The following is an 11,588-nucleotide window of genomic DNA, read 5'->3' on the forward strand; positions in this document are numbered from 1 at the left end:
GCCAAAGCACCATACTTTGGGATATTTGCTGAATGCCAACATAATATACTATGTTGAAAAACTCCCCTGGTTATGCTAGTAGTATGTAATAGCACTGACACTAGGAAAAGATAACAAATAAGCAAAGAAAATAGAGTTCCATTTATCTAACAGGACGGCTGAGTCACTTCTCACTGAAAATTAAGATTAGTCATAACAGAAAATCTCAAATTACGGTAGATAAGTTTCACATCATTTATGTATCAAGTCATTCATGGTAGATAAATTTCAAGTCAGAAGTTTATTTCCCTCTCACATAAATATTGGCAGACCATGATTAATGTGGTGGCTCTATTATCCTTAGAGACCCAAGCTCCTTTTATGTGCTACCATCTTTAACAAGTAGTTTCCACCTCATTTTGCAAGATAGCTATGTATCACATCCACATTCCAGATTTACAGAATTTATGCTACCATCTTGCTTACATTCTTGGGTCATATCTAGCTCCAGAAATGGTTGACAAATAACATATTTTTAACAGTCCATTTGCCCAGTTTGAGTTTATGGACTTTATTGTTGAGAAAGTAAGATATTGGGAGATACCTCACAGATACTAGAAGACAACTGGTAGCCTCTGCTCCCAGTCTATCCTTGGGCAAAATGTCCCTACATGTTGAATATACTCATTCTTCTATCCTAAGGTATCTTCTGGTTCTAGTCAACTATAAAACAAAAGACAAGATTATCTTCTCTTTGCACCCGGTGTAGACCTGTGGGGCAGGATTAAAATAACCACAGTAAAAGTTTCCACTGGGAAAAAGAAAAAATGTCAAATATTTACCAGTTACTAGTTCATTTTCATTTTTATGCACTCATCTGAGGTGATTTTTTTATTAGTAATTTTCTAACTCAGTAGTCCTTAATTAAAAAAAAATCTCAGGACACTTTTGCAGTTTTATAAATTCCTGAGTTACACGTTATTACATTCATCAGTTATTGAGAAGAGCAAGGAGCCTATTAAAATATAGGGTATGTCTATCAATATTTGCTGCTTTATAAAATTGAGACTTTTAAAAATTATTTATTGGCTAATTTATTTAAAATAACAACCGTGGCACATGTTAACATAGTCTTAGAAAAAAATGAGGAGTGGCATCATCTAAACATTGGAAAATCTTCTTAATGTCTGACTTAACAGAAGACAACTGAATCATGATATCTGCTTCTGCATTCAATGTATTGATGTTAGTGAAGTAGATGAAGAAAATCCAGCTTTGCATAGCTAGAAAGTTGGAAGGGAGAGATGCTTAAGCAGCCTTTTTGGAAAACTGTGGTTATTTTTCTTTGATGGTACACCAAAACTTGATGAATGGAAGTTTCTTAAAGGTTAGTTGCAATGTGAAATCTGAAATCAAATTAATTTTTTATACTCAGTTACAATAAAATGCAGTTGTGTGTTTTGCATTTGAAATGGTCTTCTTACCAAATTCATGGGTATTTGGAAAATATTGGTTTCCTGGGTTAATAAGGTTTTCCAAACGTTTACATGCTTCATTATATAATATGAAAAAAATTCGTATTTGTTAATATCACCACAGAAAAGCCTTTACAGGACTGGAAAGCTGTCATGCTCTTGGTCATAGATATAATTTTCCAAAATTCTAATTTTTGCTTGAAAGCTCAAATCTTATCATTGGCAACAAATAGCATCAGTTATTTTCCTTGAAGTGACAGGTTTGCTTTGTTCATTTTAGAAAAACTGTCTCTCCAATATTCATGTCAGCATAACCATAGTTTGTCTGTCAATCATTCTTTCTAGTAAAAATGATGTTGCATGAAATAAGGGGCTAGGCCAGTTAATATCAGTGCTTTTTTTTTTTTCAAAACAACCATCATACTTCTGTAAGCAACAGAGGTGCTTAATGCGTACCTCATATTTCATCACATAAAACATTACAACAAAGTACTCCAGAGTCAAGTTTTAATAAGATGATTTTTAGTGTTTCATCAAGGACATTATGAGTGAAACTATGTCTGTATATGAAACTGTATGATGAAGAAAAATGACTATTAGTTTAATTTGTTGCCATTGCCTTCATTCCTTTTAAAAGTCACAGCCATTTTACCATCATTGCTTTAGAAGTTTCAATGCAAATGTTTACAGAGAAAAAAAAATAACAGGCAAATGATGTCTTAGTATTATGAAGAGCACCTTAACCTCACAAATCCCTTGAAAGGATCTTGGGAATACCCAGCAGGACCTCAAATCACTGTGAGGTTACAGCATGAACATTTACATTACTTATGGATGCTGCCTCATTGCACAATTTTTATTTTCATCAGAATTTTTGGTGTGACTGGCTTTGACGTTATAACCAACACTTGTTTTATTAAAAGTATAAATCTTTGTCTATCTGATAGAAAAATCTCAATGTTACCTTAATTTGCTTTTCTTTCACTATAAGTAAAGATGAAGATCTTTTCTATTTACTATTCACTATGATGCTAGTGCTGGGATAAAGGAACAGTTCCATGGGACAGAATGAAGGATTTATAAAGTGACTTAAGTTCATGAGGGAACAGAATTTATGATCAAGGTTGTATTTTCTTAATGGTAATCACTTGGGAAGGAGCTAGAAACTTTAAATGATATTGGGATAACTGGCTAGCTACGCAAAAGCTAGATAGAGCTCTGATTTACATATTGTATAAAACATTCTGAATGTATAAAAGATTAAAATGGTAAAAATTTCAATCCATAAAGTAGAAGAGGGTAATTAATTTTAATATTTTACATTTGAAACATCTGTTGAAATACAACACAGGACAATCAGAAGACTTAAGGAAAATAAATGATAAACCTGACCATACAAAATTACTTAAATTTCTAAATGGCAAAAAAGCACAAAATAAATACTAACAATAATATGGGAAATACACACATTTAACATATACCACACACAATTATACTATTTAATATATTATGTACTACTATAAATCTGTGAAAAAAAAACCTCTTATAAAAACCTTATAAAAACAGGCACAGGAAATGTATGTAGGCAATTGAAGTAGATTATAAAAACAATTTTAGGGCCATTGTATTCTAGGGATATTTGAAGTCAATCTCTCTCATTTATAGATGAGGAATCTAAAGTCCAGGGAGGCATATATAAAAGTTAAAGTTTTTTACTCTCCATTAAGTACTTTAAACACTATAGGTTACTTATCTGTTTCTACTAAGTAACGAAGTTACCCAAATCAGATTTATAGTCAAATATATACGAATATATGTCAACTATGTATATTTGACAAATATATATGAATACATGACAAACATATTTGACATATTTATGTCAAAAACAAAATATGAATTTTTCTTTTTTTTTTTTTTTTGAGACAGAGTCTCGCTCTGTCAACCAGGCTGGAGCGCAGTGGCGCGATGTCAGCTCACTGCAAGCTCCGCCTCCCAGGTTCACACCATTCTCCTGCCTCAGCCTCCTGAGTAGCTGGGACTACAGGCACCCGCCACCATGCCCGGCTAATTTTTTTTTTGTTTTTAGTAGAGACAGGGTTTCACCGTGTTAGCCAGGATGGTCTCCATCTCCTGACCTCGTGATCCGCCCTCCTCGGCCTCCCAAAGTGCTGGGATTACAGGGGTGAGCCATCGCGCCAGGCCAAATCTTTTATATATAGATCTCATATATGAGATAAATGTATATATCATATATAAATATATATATGTCAAATACATCACAAAATATGAATCTTTTATATATAGATCTCACATATATATGTAATATATATATCATATATATCTCACTCTGTGACCCTGTATAAAAATGCAAATGGCATAGGATGACCTTTAGCTGTTTGCAACTGATAGGTTTTTAAAAACAGATTAACATTATCTAAAAATAGATTAACTGTATTGAAATTGAAACTATCTGCTCCCAATATATAGGGCTAGATGTAGTGGTTGAGAACTTAGGCTCTCAAGACCAACGTTTCCAGTTGGAAACTTGCTTTCAAAACGTGAGTAACCTGAACAACTTACTGAAACCCTATATGTCTCAGCTTCCTAATGTGTCATCCTAGTTCCTAAAGTTGTTGTATTAACTTCTACTTAAAGAGCTTATGACAAGCTGTGACATACAGTAAATGCCCGGTAATTGTTGGCTATTATTATTTTCATCATTATTAATAGATGGGGGCAGTTCTGGTGACCATAAACAGCTCTCCCTTTTGTGCATGGCTCCACTGTGGATTAGAAGCATGTCTTATCTTATTGTGCACCACTACAGAAATGATCTGCATATAGAATTGATTTCTACAGAAAGTCTGTAACCTACTTATCTTCATAGCGTATCAAGTAACATGATGAATGAACCCCAGGTGTATATTATCAGTACAAGTTTGGAGAAAAGGTTTAGGGTCCTTTAGGATAATGAAAATGAAATGTATTTATTCATCTTTTATTTGAGGAAGAACTTACAGACTTAGTTCAAAAGTTGATGCAAAAGTGAGGTGAGAGAGCAAATGAGATAATCAGGGAATACAGATCAGTTGATTTTATACTCAGATTATATCTACACACCCTCCTATTTGTCCTGTTTGTATTTCTCACTGTAAGGCTACTTTCAACTTGACCTTACTGTTCTTTGAAAAGTCTTCTGGAAACACTACAAAAGCTGATAAATTTTTCCAGGCTAGATTTGTAGCATTCTAATGTAGCCTGGAAATGAAATTGAACTGGAAATCATCTATGCATACTAAGACCAATGCCCGCCCATTCTGAATGGATCACCGGTGGCTTATCACAATTTCTAGACTCAATACTCAACTTAAATAGAAAATGATTCTCAGAAGCTAAAAGGCTTTCAGTTTTCAGGGTTTCTTTCCTTTGTCCTTTACGGTCCTGAACTCAATCAAATTGTCAGAGGAACTCCCTCCCATCACAAGGATGATGGAAATGGAAATTTGGGTCTATTTATTTTTGAAAAGAAAGTGCCATGGGTATGAAAACTTCACCACTCAGCATTTTATCAACATGCAATACACCAAATCAATCAGAACTTTCTTGCATGAAATACTTTTCTAAAAATACCAAACAGCAAATAAACTTTCTCCTGAGGTCAAATCCTTACTGTAATTGACACTCTTAGTGACATGCTTTCTGTCTATTTTTCCCTATAAATACTTTAAGTGACATTGATGAATTAGACTAAGAGGAAACCATAGGATCTTTTATGCTGAAACAGAGTTTATTATTATAGTTTATTATTCATTCATTCCATTACAAAAAACATATTGAGGATTTAAAATTATTCCTCTGAGTTCTTGTATTGTATTTTTCTTCCATTTTTTGGAGGGGATGCTGGTGGTTATTTTTTTAAACATTGAGATATAATTCATACATTATAAAAGTAGCCAATTTAAAGTGTATAGCTTTGGTCTTTCATACATTCATGGAGTTGTACAACTACCAATAAAATTTAATTTTAGAATATTTTCTTCATGCCAAACCAAATTGCCCACTTATTAGAGCCACTCCCCATTCCCATCCCCTCCTCCAACCACCAGCTCAGAAAACAACAAATCTACCCTCCTTATCCAAAGATTTGCTTATTCTGGACAGTTCATGTAAATAGAATCATATAAAAAGTGGCCTTTTGTGACTGGATTCTTTCAAGTATGATTATATTTTCAAGGCTTATCCATGCTGTAACATGAATCAGTATTTCATTCCTTTTTATTGTTGACTAATATTCCATTGTATGGATGCACTGTATTTTTAAAATCTATTCCTTGATATTTATGTTATTTCCTCTTTTGTGCACTGGTTTTTATGTGAACATACGTTTTCATTACTCTTGGGTATATGCCTGACAGTGGAATTGCAATGTTACGTTGTAACTCATTGGTTAATACTGTGAGGAACTTCCCCATTGTTTTCTAAAACAGAACATTTTACAATCTCATCAGCAGTGTATGAAAGTTTTATTTCTCTAAATTCTCATCAACACTCATTATTTTCCATCTCTGTAATTACAACCACCATAGTGGACATAAAATGGTATCTCACTGAGATTTTCATTTGAATCTCTGGGAATGTTGGGGATCTTTTCATGTGTAATAGTATATCTGTATTTTTGTATATCTTCTTTAGGGAAATGTGTGTTCAAATATTTTTCTCATTTTTCAGTTGGGTTATCTATCTTTCATTATTGAGTTATCAAAGTTCTTATGTATTCTGGATATGGGTCCCTTGTCAGATATATGATTTGCAAATAATTTCTTCCATTCTGTGCATTTTCTCACTTTCTTAATGCTTCCCCTTGAAGCATACGAGTTTTAAATTTGATCAGGGCTGATTTATCTTTTGTCACTTGTGCATTGGGTGCCGTATCTAAGAATGCTTTATCTAAGCTAAGGTCAGAACAATTTAATTTTTTTTTCTAGCAGTTCTATAATTTTAGCTTACATTTACATCTATCACCAAGTTAGGTTTAATTTTTGTGTGTAAGATAGGGGCCAAACCCATTATATTGCAATACGGGTATCCAGTTGACACAGAATCATTTGCTGAAATGAAAATTCTTCCCCACTGAATTGTCTTGTTGAAAATCAATTGATCAAAAATGTGAGGATTCATTTCTGAACTCTCATTTCTGTTTTATGTGCTTATCTTCATGCCAATACCACACTGCTTTGATAACTGTAGCTTGATAGCTGATAATTAAGTTTTTAAATTGAGAAGTATAAGCTCTCCAATTCTATTCTGTTTTTCTAAAGATAGTTTTGGCTGTCTTTGGGATCCCTGCATTTCCATGCAAGGAAATTTCCACTCCTATTGCAAAACCAGCCTATCACTTTCTGGGAACAACATAATGGCAACTTGGAGTTTAATATGGGTTGCATTTAATCTGTAGATCAATTTGGAAAGTATTTTCATATAAACAACATTAAACCTTCTAATCCATTAATGTGTGTTATCTTTCCATTTATATCTTTTATTTTTAAAATAATATTTTGTAGTTATCAGTGTACGTTTTGTTTTTGTTAAATGTATTATTTTGTCACATTATTTTTGATGCCTTATAGATGAAATGGCTTTCTTAATTTCATTCTTGTATTTTTTATTGCTGCTGCATAGAGATAGAATTAATTTTTGCATATTAATCTTATGATGTGCCAAATTGCTGAATTCATTTTAGTTTTACAGTTTTCAGTGAATTCCTTAGAATTTTTTCTCTATATATGTGATCATGTAATTTGCAAATAGTTTTACTTTTTGTCTTTTTTCCTAATTGCACCACCTAAAACCCCCAGTACAAAGTTGAATAAATATGGCAACAGTGAACACCATTTTGTTGTTTATGATCTTAGAGAGAAAACACCCAGTTTTTCTCCATTAAGAACAATGTCACCTGTGCAGTTTCATGTATTCTCTTTATAAAGTGGAGGGGGTTTTTATGTATTCATACTGAGTGAATATTTTTATCATTAAAGAATATTAGATTTTGCCATATGTTGCAATTGCATCTATTGATATGAGCATTTTTGTCTTTTAGTCTAAAATATGTTGCAGTATATTGATTGATTTTCAGATGTTAATCCAACATTGCATTCCTGGGATAAATTACACTTGGTCATGGTGTATAATTATTTTTATCACCTTGTTGGTTTTGTTTGCTGATATTTTGTTGAGGGTTTGCATTTATATTCACAAGGGATATTGGTCTGAAGTTTTCTTGTGATGTCCCTGCCTGTATTTTTGGTTTTGTTTTCAATCAGGGTAATACTGACCTTATAGAATATGTTGGAAAATGTTCTGTACTCTGCTAATTTTTGTAAGAACTTGTGAAGGGCTGGTATTATCTTTTTAACAGTTTTATAGGATTAATCAGAGAAGCCTTTTGGGCCAGGGCCTTACTTCATAGATCACAAAATTTTCTAATTCAATCTCTTATTTTTTATAGGTCTATTCAGATTTTCTATTTCCTCTTGTGTTAGTCTAATTAGTTTATTATTTCTAGGATTTTGTGCATTTTTATCTAACTTATCCTATATTTGCCATGTAATATTTCCTTATAATTCTTTATTTCTATAAATCTAGTATTAATGTTCCTTTTTTAATTCCTGATTATAATTTAAGTCTTCTTTCTTCATTTTCTTGGTCAACTAGCTAAAGATGTGTCATTTTTGTTGATCTTTTCTGGGAAAAACTTCTGGTTTCATTGGCTTTCTCTACTGATTATCAATGTTTCTGCTATAATATTTGTTATCTCCTCCTTTTTCCTGTTTTTGATTTAGTTTACTCTTCTTTTCTGATTTCTTGAAGTGGAAGGTTAGGATATTGATTTTTTTCTTTTACCCTGTAAGCATTTACAAGTTTTCCTCTAAGCACTGTTTTAGTTGGATTCTATACATTTTGGTATGTTGTGTTTTTGTTTTTATTCATTTCAAAATATTTTCTAATTTCTCTTTTGCTTTTATTGCCTCATTCTCTTTAGGAATGTTGTTTTATGACTAGAATATGATGTGTCCTGGATGATGTTCCATGTGTGCTTCAGAAGAATGTGTATTGCACAGTTGTTGGACTGAGTGTTCTGTAGATGTCTTTTAGGTCTAGTTAGTTTGTAGTGTTGTTAATGTCTTTTTTTTTTTTTTTTTTTGGCTTATTTTCTGCCTAGTTGGTATATCCATGATTGAAAGTGGGTTACTGAAGTCTAATTATTATTGCTTAATTGTCTGTTCCTCCATCTATTCTGTCAGTGTTTGCTTCATATATTTTAGGACCATGTTGCTAGGTACATATATACTTACAATTGCTGTATCTCCTTGATGAATTGATCTTATTATAGAATATGACTTTTTGTCTTTAGTAACACATTTTGTCTTAAAGTCTATTTATATTAGATATTAATATATCCAGTGCAGCTGTGGTTTGGTACTGTTTGCATGGCATATCTTTCAATTCTTTTACTTTCAACCTATTTCTGTCTTTGAATCTAAAGCATGTCTCTTGCAGACTGCTTTAGTTGGATCACACATTTTTGTCCACTCTGCCAATCTTTGCCTTTTGAGTGGAGTATTTAAACAATTTATATTTAATGTAATTATTTATAAAGTAGAAGTTATAGGATTTACATCTGGCAGTTTCCTATTTGTATTCTATATATGCCTTATGTCTTTTTTGTCCATTTCTCAATTACTGCCTTTTTGATGTTAAACAGATACTTCCTAGTGTACTATTTTCACTGCTTTATTGTTTCCTATATTTTTTGAGTTATCATCTTAGTGATTTTCCTGGTGATTACAGTTAGCTCATAACTTTAAACAATCCAGTTCAAGTTACTACTAAACGTCAAAGGTATACAAATCTTTGCTCCAATATGCTCTTATTTCTCTCTCCTTCTTTAAACTGTGATTGTCCTACAAACTATCTTTATACATTATAAACCTATCAATGGTGTTTTATAATTATTTCTTTATGCAATTATTTTTATAAAACAGATAGGATAAGGAAAGGGTTTTTGATATAATTTGGCTCTGTGTCACCACCCAAATCTCATGATGAATTCTAATTCCCACTGTTGGAGGTGGGGCCTGGTGGTAGGTGATTGTATCATGGGAGTGGTTTCTAATGGTTTAGCACCATCCCCCTAGTGCTGCCTCATGATAGAGTTCTCATGAGATCTGGTTATTTAAAAGTGTAGAGCACCTCCCCTTCACTCTCTCTTCCCCCTGCTCCAGCCATGTATGATGTGCCTGCCTCCTCTTCACCTTCTGCCATGATTGTAAGTTTCCTAAGGCCTCCCCTGCCATGTACAGCCTGTGGAACTGTGAGCCAATTAAACCGCTTTTCTTTATAAAGTACCCAGTGGCAGGTAATTATAGCAATGTGAGAACAAACTAATACCGTGATAAACAAATATTTTTATACTGTGTTTTATATTTACTTATGTAGTATACTTTACTGGTGCTCTTTATTAAATTCATGTGGTGGTCAGTGTCCTTTCAGCCTGAACGACTCTTTTTTAAAACCTTCTTGGTAAAGCAGATCTTCTAGCAACAAAAATCTCCATTCCTCTTTTTAAAAATCCTGGGAATGTCTTAATTTTATATTCATTTATGAAGGCAAGTTTAGCTGAATTCTCAATGAACAGTATTTTTATTTCAACACTTTGGACATGCTACCCACTGTCTTCTGACATCCATACTTTTGCATGAGAAGTCAGCTGTTAATCTTATTGAAGATTCCAGATAATTGATGTAAATTTTCTCTTGAGGCTTTCAAGAAAAAAAAAAAAGGTGTTTGAATTACATCATTTGACTCTGACCATTCTAGCTGTGGGACTTTGAATCTGTTCTATGTGGAGTTTATTGATCTTGGATGTGTAGATTAATATGTTAAAAATTTTGAAATTTTCCAGTCTTTTTGCCAATGTATCTCTCTCATCTCCTCTGAGACTTCTGTTTATTTTGGTACACTTAATGGTGTCCCATAATTCTCTGAGGTTCTGCTCATTTTCTTTTTTCATTTTCCATACTGCTTATAAGATTGGATTATCTCTATTGACCTATCTTCAAGTTTCTTGATTCACTCTTCTGCCATCACAGATCTAGTGTTGAGACACTCATATTTTTGTTATTCGTCTTTTTAAGTTCACAATTTATATCTGCATTTTTAAAGCAAATATAAATTTGATATACTTTATTGATATCTTTTTGGTGAGAGGTAAACCTTTTTATTTAGTTTATATACATAATTTCTATTTTTATTTTTAAAAATACATTTTTTGAAAAATATGGAATGCTTCATGAATTTGTGTTGCATCCTTTTGCAGGGGTGATGCTACTCTTCTCTGTATTATTCCAATGTTAGTATAAGTGTGATTACTGATTTTTTTATTTTGTAATGCATTACTGTCTTTACATTTCTTGAGTGCTTTACACATGGTCTTGTTAATTCTTTGAACTTCTCTACAATAACTTAAGATATTGTCTTCTAGGATCAGAATCTGGGACTCCTCAGGGACATTTTCTGTTGGCTGTAAATGTGTCATGCTTTCCTTTTTCTTTGCATGTTTCATTTTTTAAAATTGAAAATATTATATATCGTAGCCATTCTGGTATCAGTCCTCAACCCTCAAGATTTGTTCTTGCTTAGACTTTGAAAATTTTTGTTGTTGTTTTTCTTGCTTCTGCTTATTTGTTTAGTGACCTTCCTGAACTAATCCTGTAGATTCTGTATTCCTTTTGGTGTGCAGCCACTAAGCACTGTACTATATAGGTTGAGTAGTCCTAATAAAAAAAATCTGAAATCTGAAATGCTCCCAAGTCTGAAACTTTTTGAGTGTGTTGACGTTATGCAAAAAGAAAATGCTGATTGAAGTGTTTCCGATTTCTGGATTGGAAATGCTGAACTGGTATAGATAGTGCAAATATTTATAAATCCTTCCAATTTCAAAATCCAAAACACTTTTGGTCCCAAGCATTTCAGATACTAGATACACAACCTCTCTCTTTCCCTCTCTCTCTATATATATAGATATACATAGAAATATCTAGATATCTATCTATCTATCTATCCATATATGTTTGT

The 11,588-nt window shown here is 32.6% G+C and overlaps 1 pseudogene; it reads right to left on the reverse strand.

Moving 5' to 3' along the window:
* Positions 1-10,785: 10,785 nt before the first annotated feature.
* On the reverse strand, positions 10,786-10,883 carry LOC112439654 (U6 spliceosomal RNA; annotated as a pseudogene).
* Between the last annotated feature and the right edge of the window lie 705 nt (positions 10,884-11,588).

The sequence above is a fragment of the Pan paniscus genome, chromosome 3 (genome assembly GCF_029289425.2).
Source record: "Pan paniscus chromosome 3, NHGRI_mPanPan1-v2.0_pri, whole genome shotgun sequence".
NCBI lineage: Eukaryota > Metazoa > Chordata > Mammalia > Primates > Hominidae > Pan > Pan paniscus.